The sequence below is a fragment of the Aedes aegypti genome, chromosome 3 (genome assembly GCF_002204515.2).
Source record: "Aedes aegypti strain LVP_AGWG chromosome 3, AaegL5.0 Primary Assembly, whole genome shotgun sequence".
NCBI lineage: Eukaryota > Metazoa > Arthropoda > Insecta > Diptera > Culicidae > Aedes > Aedes aegypti.
In genome coordinates, this window is record NC_035109.1 from 108,091,388 (window position 1) to 108,106,551 (window position 15,164).

The 15,164-nt window shown below is 36.2% G+C and overlaps 1 protein-coding gene and 1 long non-coding RNA gene across 2 annotated transcripts in view; both read left to right on the forward strand.

Annotated features, from left to right (window-relative positions):
• The window catches only part of LOC5570160 (DNA-dependent protein kinase catalytic subunit), a 112,490-nt gene that overhangs the window by 32,142 nt on the left and 65,184 nt on the right, over positions 1-15,164 (forward strand). The window lies entirely within an intron of this gene.
• Positions 11,107-11,532, forward strand: LOC110677756. Its single transcript, XR_002501171.1, has 2 exons — positions 11,107-11,238; positions 11,309-11,532. It is a non-coding gene; the product is annotated as an uncharacterized LOC110677756 (long non-coding RNA).

A 15,164-nucleotide genomic window follows, 5' to 3' on the forward strand; every position in this document is an offset into this window, starting at 1 on the left:
TTGAATGTTTTTCCGCCTTTCTTCAATTTCTTCTTCATTATCGCCCAAAACTTTTCGATCGAACAAAATTCTGGTGTATTTGACGCCTCCTTCGGGACTACATTAACGCCCTTCGCTTCGCACCAATCCATTCATGCGTAATGGCACGAAGCGAAAACCGGCCAGAACAGCGTGGGACCACGGTTAGAGCGGAGGAAGGGCAGCAAGCGCTTCTGCAAGCATGCCTCTCGATACATCTGCCCGTTTATTGTAACGTTGGTTGTAACGAACGGCTTGCTGTACCTTCCACACTCGCAAATCGCATGCCACAATAGGTACTTTGTCGTGCATTTGCCCATCTTTCTCTTCAGGAACTTCTTCAGAACCTCCATGCGGGACGTACCGACAAAAAAAAACTTGAGGCCGGGGATTTGTTTGGTGTCCGCCTTGATGTATGTGTCGACGTCCATGACGAGCCAGCCTGGCTTGACCAGCCACTCACGGTAGAGCTACCGCGCACTCAATTTGGGCACCGTGTTCTGCTTGTCTGTCCGATTTGGCGCCTTCCTAACCTTAAAAATACGTAGCCTTCATAGTCTACTGGGCGAACCACTTCGACGAATTGACCTTTTTGGTCACGTCTCAGGTGGAAAGGTTCAGGTTATTCTCAAAGTACTGTCTTATCTTCTTATCACCGCGCCCAAGATTTGCTGGCGTAGCTCTTTTTGTTTCGAATGCATCTTGAAAACTACTTGACAGATTATGATAAAATTTTACACAGATAAACAAAACACTTTAAACTAGTATTACTCAAAATTTCATTAATGTTTACCCACGCGATAAAAAGTTGCACCTAAAACGAAGTGTCGCATTTTTTCCGAGTCAAATCTTCAGAACAAATTTTTAATGCATACTTGATTGAATAGGATTGATTACCAGGAAAATTGAAACAGACGTCATTTGGTCTTCGTAAATTGTTTTGAACCCCTGAAATCCAGTCTAGTTACCTTTGATAATGGGCATATCGACATACGGAGAGAAAATCGGGAATTTACATCGAGATAGGAATGGAGATATCCATGAAGGATTTTCGCGATACTACTGACAGCTAAAAGTGTTCATGCAACCGAAACGAAAGGGTAAACAAAACATGCGAGTCTTATCAGAGCTTAAAATTTCCTTTGTGATGGAGTGGCAGCTCAATCGGGAAACGTCAAAACCGCATGGCAAATCATTCATGGATTGCCTTGTAGGGAAAGATATCGAGATGTGGAGAGTTGACTTTTTTCCTCATTAGTAACATGTGACTTATTTTTTCCTCTTTTCAAAAATTCTAATACAAGGTTTTATGATATCTTCTCTGTTGCAATTAAAAACATAACATGTTGAAAACAACATGGCTATCACCGAATTGAAGGCTTGAGTTGTATTTTTCAAATAGAACCTGTTGAGGTTTCGTTTAGATTAACTTAAGTAAGGACCTTGAGTCTTTTTCAACCTATTTCAAAATTCAAATCAATGTAACTTTTGATTGAATTATCCTAGCAATTTTAAATTTTCTGACAATTATTTTTTTGTGGGAAATTTTATTTTTGCGGAAACAAAAGTTTTGAATGACCCCTAGAGGAACTTCCATAAAAAAGCTCCCACAATACGGGTATCTCCGGTGGCTATTCCTGGGTTGTTTCGGTGGTAACAATAAGCCAGAGAAGTCATTCATCTAAAATTGTCACAGGGATTCAAAGTCATGAAGATTGAGCCGTCGCATGCCTACTTTTGGTGCTACAACTTAGTGGTTCCATATTACGGGTTTCCCTGTGGCCATTCCGGTGCTCCAAAAGGACCAGAATAGCCATCCATTCATCCTTTTGGCAAAATACATCCAAACATAAAAATCGTAGAGAATTGGACACAATTCACTTGATTTTAGGGCATACATCCGAGTAATTTCATCGAATTGTTCAGATTGGCCACCTTCCGGGAATCCAAGATCCGGTTCCACATGGACCATAATTGACCGAATTTTTCAGGGGATGTGCGCCGGCAATTGGTTCCTTATTACAGAGAAATTTTATGCCAAAATAGCCATCAACCGAATAGTATCGATGTGAATTACATATACAAAATTGCGATGAACTTACTTTTCGGATGTTCCGGATTTCCGGAACCGGGTATAAATACCTAAATGATTTGATAATCTCTAGTCACAGTCCACGTGAATGCCTATTCAACAAAATAAGGACGGTTCAGATCACTTGTTTAGTTACGAAACTAAAGGTTGTCAAAGCAAGCGTCTCTAAAAGGACTTTTCTTCAGATGTAGCAGGTTTTCGGTGACCACAGTGATCAAATCCGGATCTCCGGGAGAGTTTCTGAAACTGGTGAAATTTTGGTGAAATTAGTGTAATACAATTTTGCTGAATTGTCCTCACCTAAGAAACCGCCAAATTCGAGAACAAACCCGGCAATCTGAAATTTTGGGGAAACCTCATTGAACAATAGGGAAATCTATTAGGAATGTTAACAGGCAATTTTAAAAACTTCAATTTTCATGGTTTTGTCCAGCCATGAACAGCCATTCCTATAAAAATGTTGCTCAACTCATATTATTAAATTAGTTAAAGATATTATACACCATCCACATGATTTATGGAATCCCTTCACCGAGTCTTACGACACTCGTTTTGTACATTGCAAAACCCACCGAAAAATTTAGAATCACTACAGCAACTCATGCTTCTACTGGTGGCTCTAAGTAATTTGCAATTGCAATTTGCAACACTCGTTTTAAATATTGCAACATCCCAAGAAGTTTAGCACCACCAGTATAAGCATAAGTTGTTGCATTAGTTCTAAATTTTTCGGGGAGTTTTGCAATGTTCAAAACGAGTGTTCTCATACGCGGTGAAGCGATTCCATACTTCATGCGGGTAGGGTATACTGTCTTTAACTAATTTACTAACTTGATTTGAGCAGCGTTTTTATTGAAATATTTCAGATGTTATCAGTTTCTTTCTGGTGACGTATCTAGCGCCACGTCATCAAAAGTTTCAAAAAGTTATGTAATAGTAATTATATGACTAATGTTTTTTTTCGTTTTTCGGCTACTTATTTCGCAACTAAAAATATCTAGACGCAGATTCAGCATTCTTATGCAATGTTTCACAATGTTATAAAATTTCACTAAATCTGTAATCATGTTACTTTCATATGTTCAAAATACTATTTCAACATTAAAATTTCTTAAATAATCTATAGAATTGTTTGACACACCAATTCATTACATTTTGCAGTATTGATAGCATTATTGTGTCAAAGCCATACCGTATACTTAACACCCAACCCCGTTCTTCTTTCCTTCCCCATGGAGTGTACATGGTCAGCATAGACTATTCTGTCATTACTCCTCCAATCCTTGGCTTTGGACTGACTTGCGCTCTTATTGTCCCACTAAACGCAACAAAATTAAAATGAAATGAAATTTGGCTGCCATATTTTTAAAGTCAACTATATTCTTCATTCAGGATTGCAGATCGCTTAACTTAAACAAAATTAATACGATAACGGATAGGCATCTGTATATTGATATTAGAATAGGGAGTACTGGGTGACCGGACAGCACCCAACACCGAACACCGTCGAAAAATTGAGAAATCATGGTCCAATCAAGATGGTTTTTTTGTTTTGCTTGAGATGCCTCAAAAATTCAGCCTGGATTTTCTCAAAGAGTACTACAGAAATTGAATTTATCCAAAGATTATTTTCAGCATTCCTACAAAAATTCATTGAGGAATTTTTCAAGAAATTCCTTGTTCCTACAAGATTTTATCCAGTGATTCATGCTTAGATTTCCTTGGAACATCCCTGGTCAGAACATCTTCTAAAATTTAATCAATAATTTCTCCAGAAATGTCTCAAGGAAATTCTAGAGATTTCCTATGAAATTGTCTTTCAGGATTTATATAAGATTTCAATAAGCTATTTAACTGAAGATACCTTCAGCAATTGCTCTAGAGATTCTTTCTAAGATTTCTCCATTAATTGTATGAGATCTCTGAAGTAAGTTTTGATTATTTTTATGTTCAGGATCTCTTCCAGAAATGTCTCCAGGGGAAATTTCTGAAAATTTGTCCGAAAATAAATCCGTGAGGTATATCTGAATAAAATCCTAAAGTAACCTCTGATAAAACCTGTGTAAGTTTTGAAGTCACCCTTGGTGAACGAAGACTTCTGAAAGAACGCCTGGACTTACGAAGAATTTTGAGAAGATAACATAGATAATTTGTGAGATAAACGAATCGAATCAATCGAATCTCAAAATAATATTTCGCTGAATTGTCTAAAGGAAATTTTCAAAAAACATTGGAAAGAATGTCAAATGAAATTGGGCAGGTATGATTGGAGAAATTATTAAAAAAATGGATGTAGTATTAACTGGTGTAAAAACTTGAATGGACTTTTGAAGATTGAATGGAAATGTTTTGATTAACATTTTGAGAAATATTTGGAAAAACTGCAAAGGTAATATTTGGATTGAGTGCTGGAGAATACTTGGATGAAATGCTGAAAAAATCCTAGAAAAAAATAGATTTGTTCGAAGAACCCTTCAAGGAATTCCTGGGTCCCTGGGAGGAAACGTGGACGAATTCTTGAACAGGCGAAGAAATTCTTTCAAGGTTTCTTTAAAAAAAAAGAAAACCCTTAAGCTATTTATTCAAAAACTCTGGAGTAAACCTTTGTGGATCGGAAGAAATGTTGGAACCCTTTGTAAGATCTCCTACAGTAACAACTGGAGAATTCGGTTGAAGAATTAGTTAGAAATTATCTGGAGGAAATTCTAGGATAGTTTTGGGAAAATCAAAATAATACCCAAGGAAATGACTGGAAGCAGTAGTTTTGGGGTTCTCATGGATTTTCTGAAGCAAATTCTAGAGAAATTCTTCTAAGGATGCTTTGAAAAATCGCTGGGAGAATTGGCAGAGAAATCTCTATAAAAATTTCAGGAGAGATACATTTAGGAGACCCTGAAAGTATTCTAAATAAAATCACCATAATTTCTGAAACTTTTTATTGGGTAATCTGGAACGAAATTCTTGAAGAGCCTGTTGAGCCCGATATAGTATCTGAAAGTTTATCTGGAGCATGTACGATTTTGCATCAGGATTAAATGCAAGCAGAAGAAGGAAATAAGAGACTTAAGAGACCATTTTGATTAAAACAGAGACTTTAGAGACCTTCCATTATTATTATTATTGTCTTTATTAAAGAGACCTTCAGCCCTTGGCTGGTTCGTCTTTTCAGAGACCTTCCATTAAAGTAGAGACTTTTAGTGACTTGTATTAAAATGAGGACCGGAAAATATCAGTGGGATATTGATGAAATAATTTTTCAAGAATTAACATAGAACTAGTTCCATAAATTTCTACGGCAATTCTAAATCAACGAAGAATTTCTTGACACTCTGGGAGTTCTATAGGTAACCAATATTATTTGGACCCCCTGGGCCATTTTCCTGTTTAAATCGAAAGACCAACTCAATCCGCATGCCATGTTGAAGGATAGGACTATTCCGCACTTGCATCAACCGTTTGTACATAGTTGATGTGTTAATTTTATCTGAAATTAATTTAATTTAATCGGTTCATCCATGCAACCGTTACAACACGTTACACACAGAAATTAAAGCCGTCAGAAATTTCTCAAATTTATGAACTAAAAGCGTAGCATTTCTTCGGTTTTCCATTGTCAATCGATTGATTAGACTATGGGCAAGCATATTATACAACCAGTGTCGTGGACTTTGTCGCCAAACGATAACAAATGCCGGGGGTCCAAAATATATACTTTGAGGGTCGAAAATGTATTGGTGTGTCCGAAATAATGAAAAACAGTGCTTCACAATTCAAATATTTTCGATGTTTGTTGGATCCTACATGACCGTATGGGCATTTTTATCTCGTAGTGGAAGTTTTTCTCTACGTTTTGGCATGTTCTTTGACTTGGTTACGCTGTGCAATTAATTAATTGGAACAAAAAAATAAAATCTATAGGAAATTTTAACGGAATCATTGATATTTTTTAGTATGCTCCTATGGAATTTTTTAGTATGCTCCTATGGAATTTTTTAGTATGCTCCTATGGAATCTTAAGAATACTGAGCGGGTTCTGGGGGGTTCTCAGCAGACTCTTGGAGGTTCTTGCGAAATCCTTGATTCACCATCACAATCTGCTCTGATTCTAAACGATAGCTTGTGGTTTCCTCTTGGGATTCCTAACGAAGTCCTCAGTCCTAGCGAGATACTCCGGATTTCTTGCGGGTTTGTTCGGATTTTTAACAAGATCTTTAAGATTCCTCCAGAGACGAACCAGCCACGATCTGAGCTGAAAGTCTCTTTAATAAAGATAATAATAATAATAATTAAGATTCCTAACGGGTTTTAGGGATTAACAAACCATATGCATAATTGATTTGTATCAAATTGCTATAAATTCTGATTAGTAAAATAGTAATGCATAGTAACTTTTATCGTTGATTTAATATGAGCATGAGCTTGATATTGATGACCGTACAATTCATAGTTGCTACTCCGTCCTTGACCAGAATAATCGAAATTGTACAGGGAACCAACAGATGTAGCTTGGGAGTAGCATAACATCTTCAAAGGAAGGAATATTAGTGTGACATCCATTGTTACTAAAGACCGAGTATACCTCTGCATCTTCATGGTTGTCACAGGAAGGAGTTTTGTAAGTGGGAGGGCTTAAAAGCTACATGATCAGGATTCACTTTGGTAAGTTATGCGATTCATGTAACCTCTGTTTTAAAAGTTATTTATCAATGCGTCGACATCTTAAACATTGAACTATTCAAATGTTTGAATCTCGAAATTTTATAAAACATGAATATGTGCTTATGTCAACACTTAAAGTGGCAAACCATCCATAGTTTGTTTAACAAATACATAAAATAATATATGTCATGATACAAATGTGTTATTACACGCATGAAACGAGCTCACCAGTTGGTAATCCATCCTCGACTAAACAGTCACAATCTCAGCGTCAACACGCATAAGCAGGAATATAAGATCACTCCACTTTGATGGCGCGCGAATGAAGTGCTAACTGAAAAAAAAACCACTACGAGCGCGCGAAAAATGAGTCGCAAATCACTCTTTTATCTTTGATTTAATATGTTAGATTTATTAAGTTTTTTTCGTATATTTGAGGTCGTCCATAAGTAACGGAATGCTCTTAGGTGGTAGGGGTCAAAGAAACATGATGATCCATGTAAAATTTTCAAAAGTCTTCTTTCGAAAAATGTAACGTAGGGGAAGGGGGTTTTGAAAATGGCAATTTTTTGCGCAATGTATGGACGTTACAAAATATCTCAACGAAACACATTTCCAACTATTCAAGTGACACTCTAACTCGTCTTGCATGCTAATATAGGACTATTCGAAAACTGAATTGCCTTAAATTCGCCCTAATATAGCTCTGTAAGTCCAAAAAGACGAACTAGTGGGAATTACTTAGGCATATGTTTGGTAGATGTTTTGAGGTCCGGAGAATGAACAAATTTTTTTGTGACGTTTTGCAGTCAATTTTAGCAGAAATTCCATAACATTGTGAAATACCAATTACGTAATATTTTACGTCGCATTTTTTGGCGAACCGTTATACGCCATCAATACGGTATCTCACGATGTGACGAAATTTCACTCATTATTTGTACATGTGTACATAGATACATAGTTTTATTTAAATATTTTTTAAACAATATTTTCCAAACGAAAAAAATATTAATATATTGATCTCACCAAACTGCCAAACGACTGGGCTCGTTTTTCGGTTATTCAGTGTCTCTAGTTTCTTTTTGGTGACGTCTCTAACGTCACATCACCAAAAGTTTCAAAAAGTTATGTAATAGAAATTATGTTTGTCATGCCTTCTTGTATTTCGGCTATTTTATTCCCAATAACAACAAAACTAGACGCACGTTACTTATACAGTCAACTCTCCATAGCTCGATATTGAAGGGACCATTTAGTTAGGGAGGTATCGAGTTATAGAGCACAAAATCAGTGCAAATGCTATCTAAGGTCATGAAAACCAACTTCAACGATGTTTCTCTAACTCGCTATCGAGATAAGAAATATCGAGTAAGCGAGAGTTAACTATAATTCAATTTTCATCCGATTTGTAGCATTGTTGTCATCTCTACCAAGTATCTGTTTAGAGTTAGGTCGATAACGATAAGAAACATTCGTCGATGTAAAACTCCAATTTAGGACGTTTTTTATCTTTGAATGCCTTGAATTATCGGACGAGTCGTTCAAGTTTAGATTAGCCACACGACAGTGATGTAATTCATACAAGTACATGATTTATACGTATAGGAATCGTTAATATGTATAGAACAAAATGTGTATCCAAAAAAACAACATTTTTTCACATAAATTGCTTTCTGAAATCTGTTCTAGAAACAATGCCATATTGCCGTAGATTTAATATGAAACTTTTTAAAGAATTATGTATTATTATTATAGTGTATTTTGTATCCTGAAATTAAGTTATAAACCATGGTGAAAGTTAGTTTCCATGCCTAACGTTATGTTCGCTCAAACGTACATTCAACATGGAATCCATAAAAAAAAACATATCACACTGCACTATGGTTCAGAAAACAGTTTTACGCGGAAAGATGCATTTTGAGCGTTAGAATGAAACATTAGACGAAACCGGTTTTCTACAAAGTTGTTTGTATTAGTTAGGCCCTTTGTTTGGTGTTATTGAAAATTAGGGTGGTCCACGTTTTCATAGAAATTGTGTAACTAATTATTTGTAGAAATTATATCACATATGATTCAGCAAAGTTGTAGACCATTTAATTTCAAGCAACTTTGCCAAACAAAGATTTTTGGTATCTTAAATTGACCGATTAAGAGCTTTTTTCCTACGGTGACTTAAGGTGATCCGAACAGAACTGGTTTCCCGGCTCTAGCGTTTTCAATTCAAATATCTCATCACAGTCAACACTTTTAGAGCTTTAAAAAATGCGTAATTTGGTGAGTGGAGAAACTCGCTATTTCCTTCCGTTTGGGAGTTATTGTTGTTTTTCTCTGAAAAACATGCCTACTTTGATTGTGAATATCTCTGATTGGGGCAAACATAAAAAATATATTTTGACGGCATTCAAAATCTATATAAATAAAAATGGAGTGGTGTTTGTATGACACGAAATGGCTTGAGAACGGGTCAATGGAACGACGCAAGGTTTTCACTGTTGCAATCCACAAGGGATGCGACGTGTTTGTGCAAGGAAAAAGTTCAGGAAAGTCTCCGGAATAATCGGGAAAATGGGAGAAGACTAAAGTGTCATTTTGTATAGGGGATTTCTTGACGTTTTCCAACAGCCTACTTGATGGCAAGACGAAGTTTGCCGGGACCACTAGTACAAAATAAAATTGTATATTATATCAGAAAATTACAGATGTGTTATTTTTGTAACTCTGATAAAATGCCCTGAAAAACAAAAGATTTTTAGCAGAAAAACTTCAATAACTTTTGAACTAAAATAAATATCATCAATATTTTTGTATGAAAATTTGAATTTTGTTCAGTTCTAAAAGTCGTTCATTTCAAAAGTCGAGAAATTTGTAAAGTTTGCAAAAATAATGGTCTATACTTTTAGGCAAAGTAGTAAAATGTCAAATTTTGATCAACTTTACCAAAAAAGTTTTTCTGTAGCTCAAAATTTGACCAATCTAGAGCATTTTCCCCCAGTCATCGTAAAGTAGTCCAACAAAAATAAGTTTTTCAATTCTAGTATTTTTAAATAATAACTTCTCGTCAAAGTCATCTATGAACGACTTTTAGAACCTAACTAAACGCAAATTTACATGCAAAAATATTGTTGATATCTATTTTAGTTAAAAAGCTATCGAAGTTTTTGTGATAAAAATATTTGTTTTTGAAGACATTTTATTAGAGCTACAAAAATAATACAGTCAACCCTCCATGAGTCGATGTTTCATTACTCGATATCGACTCATGGAACCATACTAAAAACAGAAAATCATGGTTACTATGATGGTCCCTTCAAACAGCTTCTTAAAGGAAAGCTGTTCCATGACTCGATATTTCCATGAGTCGATGGTCCCTTCAATATCGACTCATGGAGGTTTGACTGTACATCTGTAGTTTTTTTTGATATAATATACAATTTTATTTTGTCTTTTGAATGCCGTCAGAAGATATTTTTTATGTTTGCCCCAATCAGAGATATTCACAACCAAAGTAGGCATGTTTTTGTAAATAAAACAACAATAACTCCCGAACGGAAGGAGATTTCGAGTTTTAGTCTAATGTTTCATTCGAAAGCTCAAAATCAGTGTCGTAAAAATTCAGCCGAAATGATACCCGATCAGTGCGAAAACGAACAAAAACAAACTCCGCTAGCAAGAAGCCAACCTGACTTCGAGTGCGAATGCGACGAGAAAGAGAGTGGGTGCAACACACGCACACATTCAGTTTCACCCACTGTTGGTGTCATTTCAAAATTCAATTTCACCTAGAGGCACTGAAATTGAAAATTGAATATAAAAAAATACAAATGAATTTTATATTACTGGTTCAAGAAAACGGCAATGTGATGCCTCCAGTTGATGAATCATGATTGTCTTTTAATAAAAAATACAACTTTTGCAATTTGCGAATGTTTTTGTGGGGTATTCTGAAGGAAATGATTTTTTTCACTAGCGGAATTGAATTTGCTGTCAGTAGGTGGATGAGAATCAGTGGGGAAAAAGTAATTGAAAAACTGAATGCACGTTCTACCAGATTCGTGCATGTATTGTCAAAAAAACATTCACACAAAGAAGAATTCAACGATGACGGATCCTACTGAGGATCGGCGTTGTTGAATGTATAGGCCTTTTCATGTGACAGATCCGTCTATGCATTTGTTTACATCGGTGGAGGACCGGTGCTAACACGGGCCTGTCATTTTCATAGAAGAACTGTCAAAGTGCTTCTCGATCAGCTGATTTGAGACGTCATGTGAATAGGCCTATATTGAAATATGCAGACACTGCTCAAAATGCATCTTTCCGCGTAAAACTGGTTCCTGGACCACTGTGCACTGTGGCAGCACAGCAATTTACCTGCATAAATCGGACCGCACTAAAATTCAGTTCAGTTCAGATAGGAGCGTGGTACGATGCAGAGGTGAATCGATAACAGAGGCGTCCCTAAACGTGTGTGTGTTCATAGTTATATCGTGGCAATAGCTTGTTGCTGGAAGTTGAATTATGTTTTCTTCGTTGCAGTTCAATGGCCAGTGCAGGAAAGATAAGGCAAATGGTGTCGATGAACCTTCAGGAGGGAGTGTATGGAGTGTGTGATTCTCACAAGCAGCGGTTTTGGGCACATTAAAAATGCTAAAATGAAAATAGACAAGCTGAGTACAGTACTTTCGGATGAAACTGGCACTCATCATTTTCACTCTACATTGTTCTAACATAACAAATCAGTTAGTACTGGGGGATCTCCCTACTGCTTTATATGTCTCATTAAAGCAGTATTAAAGTGGAAAAGGGCGCTATTACAGTTTAAGGCCGTTTTCATCGGTGCTCCATTTTGTTGGTCCATTTGTTTAAGGTGAAACAATGCTTTCTGCTAGTGCACAAAGCCAAAATAAAAAGTTCACTGTTGTTGGATGCTCTCTTCGCGAGATTTGTGCCTTGGAAGTTTTAGTGCAATCTTAAAAGTTGATTCCAAACTGTTTCACTTTAACAGCTCTAAAAAAATAAGCCACGAAAAAAAGAACAAATTTCATCCGCTCCCTCCGCAGTTTGGTGTGAATTCAGTTTGAAATAAATTTGTCATTAATATAACATCAGCTCTCCTGTCTGATGGTGAAGCAAGTCAAAAATATTTTTGCGGCAATCTGTGATGGTGGATACGGCGATTACTGCTTATTATCAACCAAGAATGGATTTTCTCGAAGTCTGCGATGTATCCAACTTCGGAAGCGACGTGTTTTTTTCGTATTCTGATGTGCATTCATAATCTCAACTCCCAAAGTTGAACATCTTGCATATTCTATATGAAAATTATTTGGGCGAATGTTTTGTTTTTCTATCATATCAACAATAACTGGAAAAGGTGAATATAAACCATATCAGAGTAAAAACGCATTACTCAAAGGTTTTGTTAGGGAATTCCTCAAGTGGCAATAGTTCAGAATTTTTTTTTCGAAAGCTCGTCCAGAGAATGCTGTAATTCCTTCAAAAATTTGACCATGAAATATGTCAGATATTTTAATTTTCAGAAATGACATCTCCAGAGACTTCTCTTCCACAGATTCCTCGAGAGATTCTCATAAAAATTCTCAAAGGGACTCCTCCAGGGTTCCACCAGGGATTCCTCCTGCAGTTTCTCCAAAGAATGCCTATTTTTCCACAGAAACTCTTTCAAGTATTTCTTCATGGCTATTTCTCAAAGTATTTATGTTGTAAAATTCCACCACGAAATAATTCAAAGCCTTTTTTTTCAAAAACTTCCAAGGATTCCAAAAGTTCCTTCAAACATTTCACTTAGACATAGTTCAGACATTTTCCTGAAATTTACCTATGGAATCCCCCAGAACTCCTCATGAGAATCCTGCTTAGATTTTTTAAAGTAATTGTTCCATCGATTACCTCAGGGATTCCTCTAGAAGTTTCTTGAGGAATTTCTCAAGGATTTTCTATAGATACAAATGGCCGGGAATAATTCAGAGACATTTTTGAAAACTTCTTCAGGCAGTCCAGTGTTTCCTTGAAGGATTTCTTCAAACATTCAGATATTTACCGCAAATTCCTCCAAGAATACATGTAGAAACTACTCCAGAAATTTTTCCACAGATTCAACCTGGAATTCTTTCGAGGATTCCTACAGAGATTCCTCCAGGGTTCTACCAAGGATTCTTCTCTAGGGTTCTACCAAGGATTGCTCGAGGAATTTCTCCTGCAATTTCTCAAAGATTTGCTCTACAAAATCCTTCAGGGACTTTCCAAAGAATTTCTCTAGGGAATTTTGCCGCCAAATAATTTAGAGATTCTTTTGAAAACTCCTCCAAGGATTGCAGTATTTGTTGCAAAGATTTTACCTTCACATAATTCAGATACTTTCCAGAAATTTCTCCAAGGATTCCTCCAGAGACTCCTTGAATTCTTCCACAGATTTCTGCAGAAATTCTTCCAAAAAATCAAAAAAAAAAACTTCTCCAGGGTTCCATCAGGGAGTCCTGTAATTTCTGGAGTGAATTCTCCACAGATTTCGTTCAAAAATTCGTCTAGAAACTCCTTCAGCGATTTTTAAAGGAATTAATCTGGTCAAATTTCACTGCTTCATCCTCCAAGAATTTCAGTAATTACGTCATAGATTTCATCCTGACATAATGCATATATTTTCCCGATTTTTTTCAAGCATTCTTCCCCATGGAATTCCTCTATAATTGCACCAGAGATTATTCCAAGATTTACTCTTTAAATTTGTCCAAGGATTCCTTAAGAGATTCTTCCAGGGATTCTCACTGGAAAAATTTTCCAGTGATACCATCAGGAATTTCTCTAAAATCCATTTCAAAGATATCTCGAGGAATTTTCCTAAGATCATTTTGCCAGAAAATAAGAGATAATATCGAGAACTTCTAGAGAATGGTTTTTCTAAGGATTCCTCCAGGAATTCTGTTAGGAATTTGTCCTAGGATTTAGCTCACGAATCACTATAACAACTCATTGAGGGAGTTCTCAACGAATTTATTTATGGACATGTCAACAGGGGTTTTTTAAAGACATAACGTCGAAAGACAAAACGTCGAAGCGACAAAACGGTGAATTATCAACATTGTTTGTTTTTTCACATAGGGTTCGATTTTATATTGTATGAATAACGTTTGGCGTATAATGAATTATTTATTTTTTCGGAAGAGAATCATTCTACAGGGATTCCATTATTTCTTTAATGAATTTCTTCAAAGATCACGCCAAGAAAGAAATTCAGATAGTTTCCAAAAATTTTCCTCCAGAATACCTCCGGAGACTCCTCCGAGAATTACCCGTGAAATTTGTCTCAAAGTTTCACCAGTAATTCCGCCAAGGATTCCCTCAGTAAACACTCCACAATTTGTGCAAAACATTCCTTTGATGATTCTTTCTCGAGAGTTTCTCAAGGGATTTTTCCAGGAATTTTTTGCCAAAAATTCCTCTAGAAATATCGGCAAAATCCCTCGAGAAATTTCGTCAGTAATTCCTTCAAATTTTTTTCCAGGAAAACTGCCAGAGATTTCTCAAGGAATTCCACAAGGTATTCACTCAACAAACGCTTTTCAACAAAACCGCAAATACAATGCAGCATACGATTCCGTCCACAACATCAATTCTGGAATCAAAACCAGAATCACATCTTCAACACAAACGACACCAAACAGAGAAATTTCAATTTGCTTTTGTAGTGTTCACAAAAATTCTGAACGGGCTGGTTGCCGTTCAAAATGTTGCGCAGAATGAAACAAAACCGTATGACAGTTTTATTTATTTAAACCAGAACTGCTCGAAAATCAAATTTAAAACGCCCCGGTGGAGATGTAAAATTTTGGTTTGGTCTATTTAGCTGTCAATATTTAGAATAGACCACGACCGCTGAAACCGGCCTAAATACGGCTACATTTCCTAGTTCTTTGTTGGCTATTACTAAAGTATAGTTACTGTCGGGTCTGGGTCATTTGGCATCTGATCTGATCTGATGATAACGAAATTTCAGGGGGGCTTGGCTTTTCAGAAACAAACAGTAAGAAATAGATATTTGTATTTATAAAGACAACTATAGTGTGACTTGGAAATCAAAGTGTCAAGATTCTTTACTCAAGAAGAATAGGGACTCCCGGATAACTTTAAGTTTTGGAGAATATTTTGGAAAAACTTGGAAAGCTTATTTGAGATGGATTTTTTGACCGAAATCTATATAAATAAAAATGGAATGGTGTTTGTATGTCACGAAATGGCTTACGAACGGGTCAACGAATTTGAATGACGCTTTCTCAGTTTTGTTCGTCAAGGGTTCCGACGTGTTTGTGTGTAAAAAAGTCCCAGAATATTCACCGGGAAAGTTGAAAAAACGAGCGCGAACGAAACTGTCATT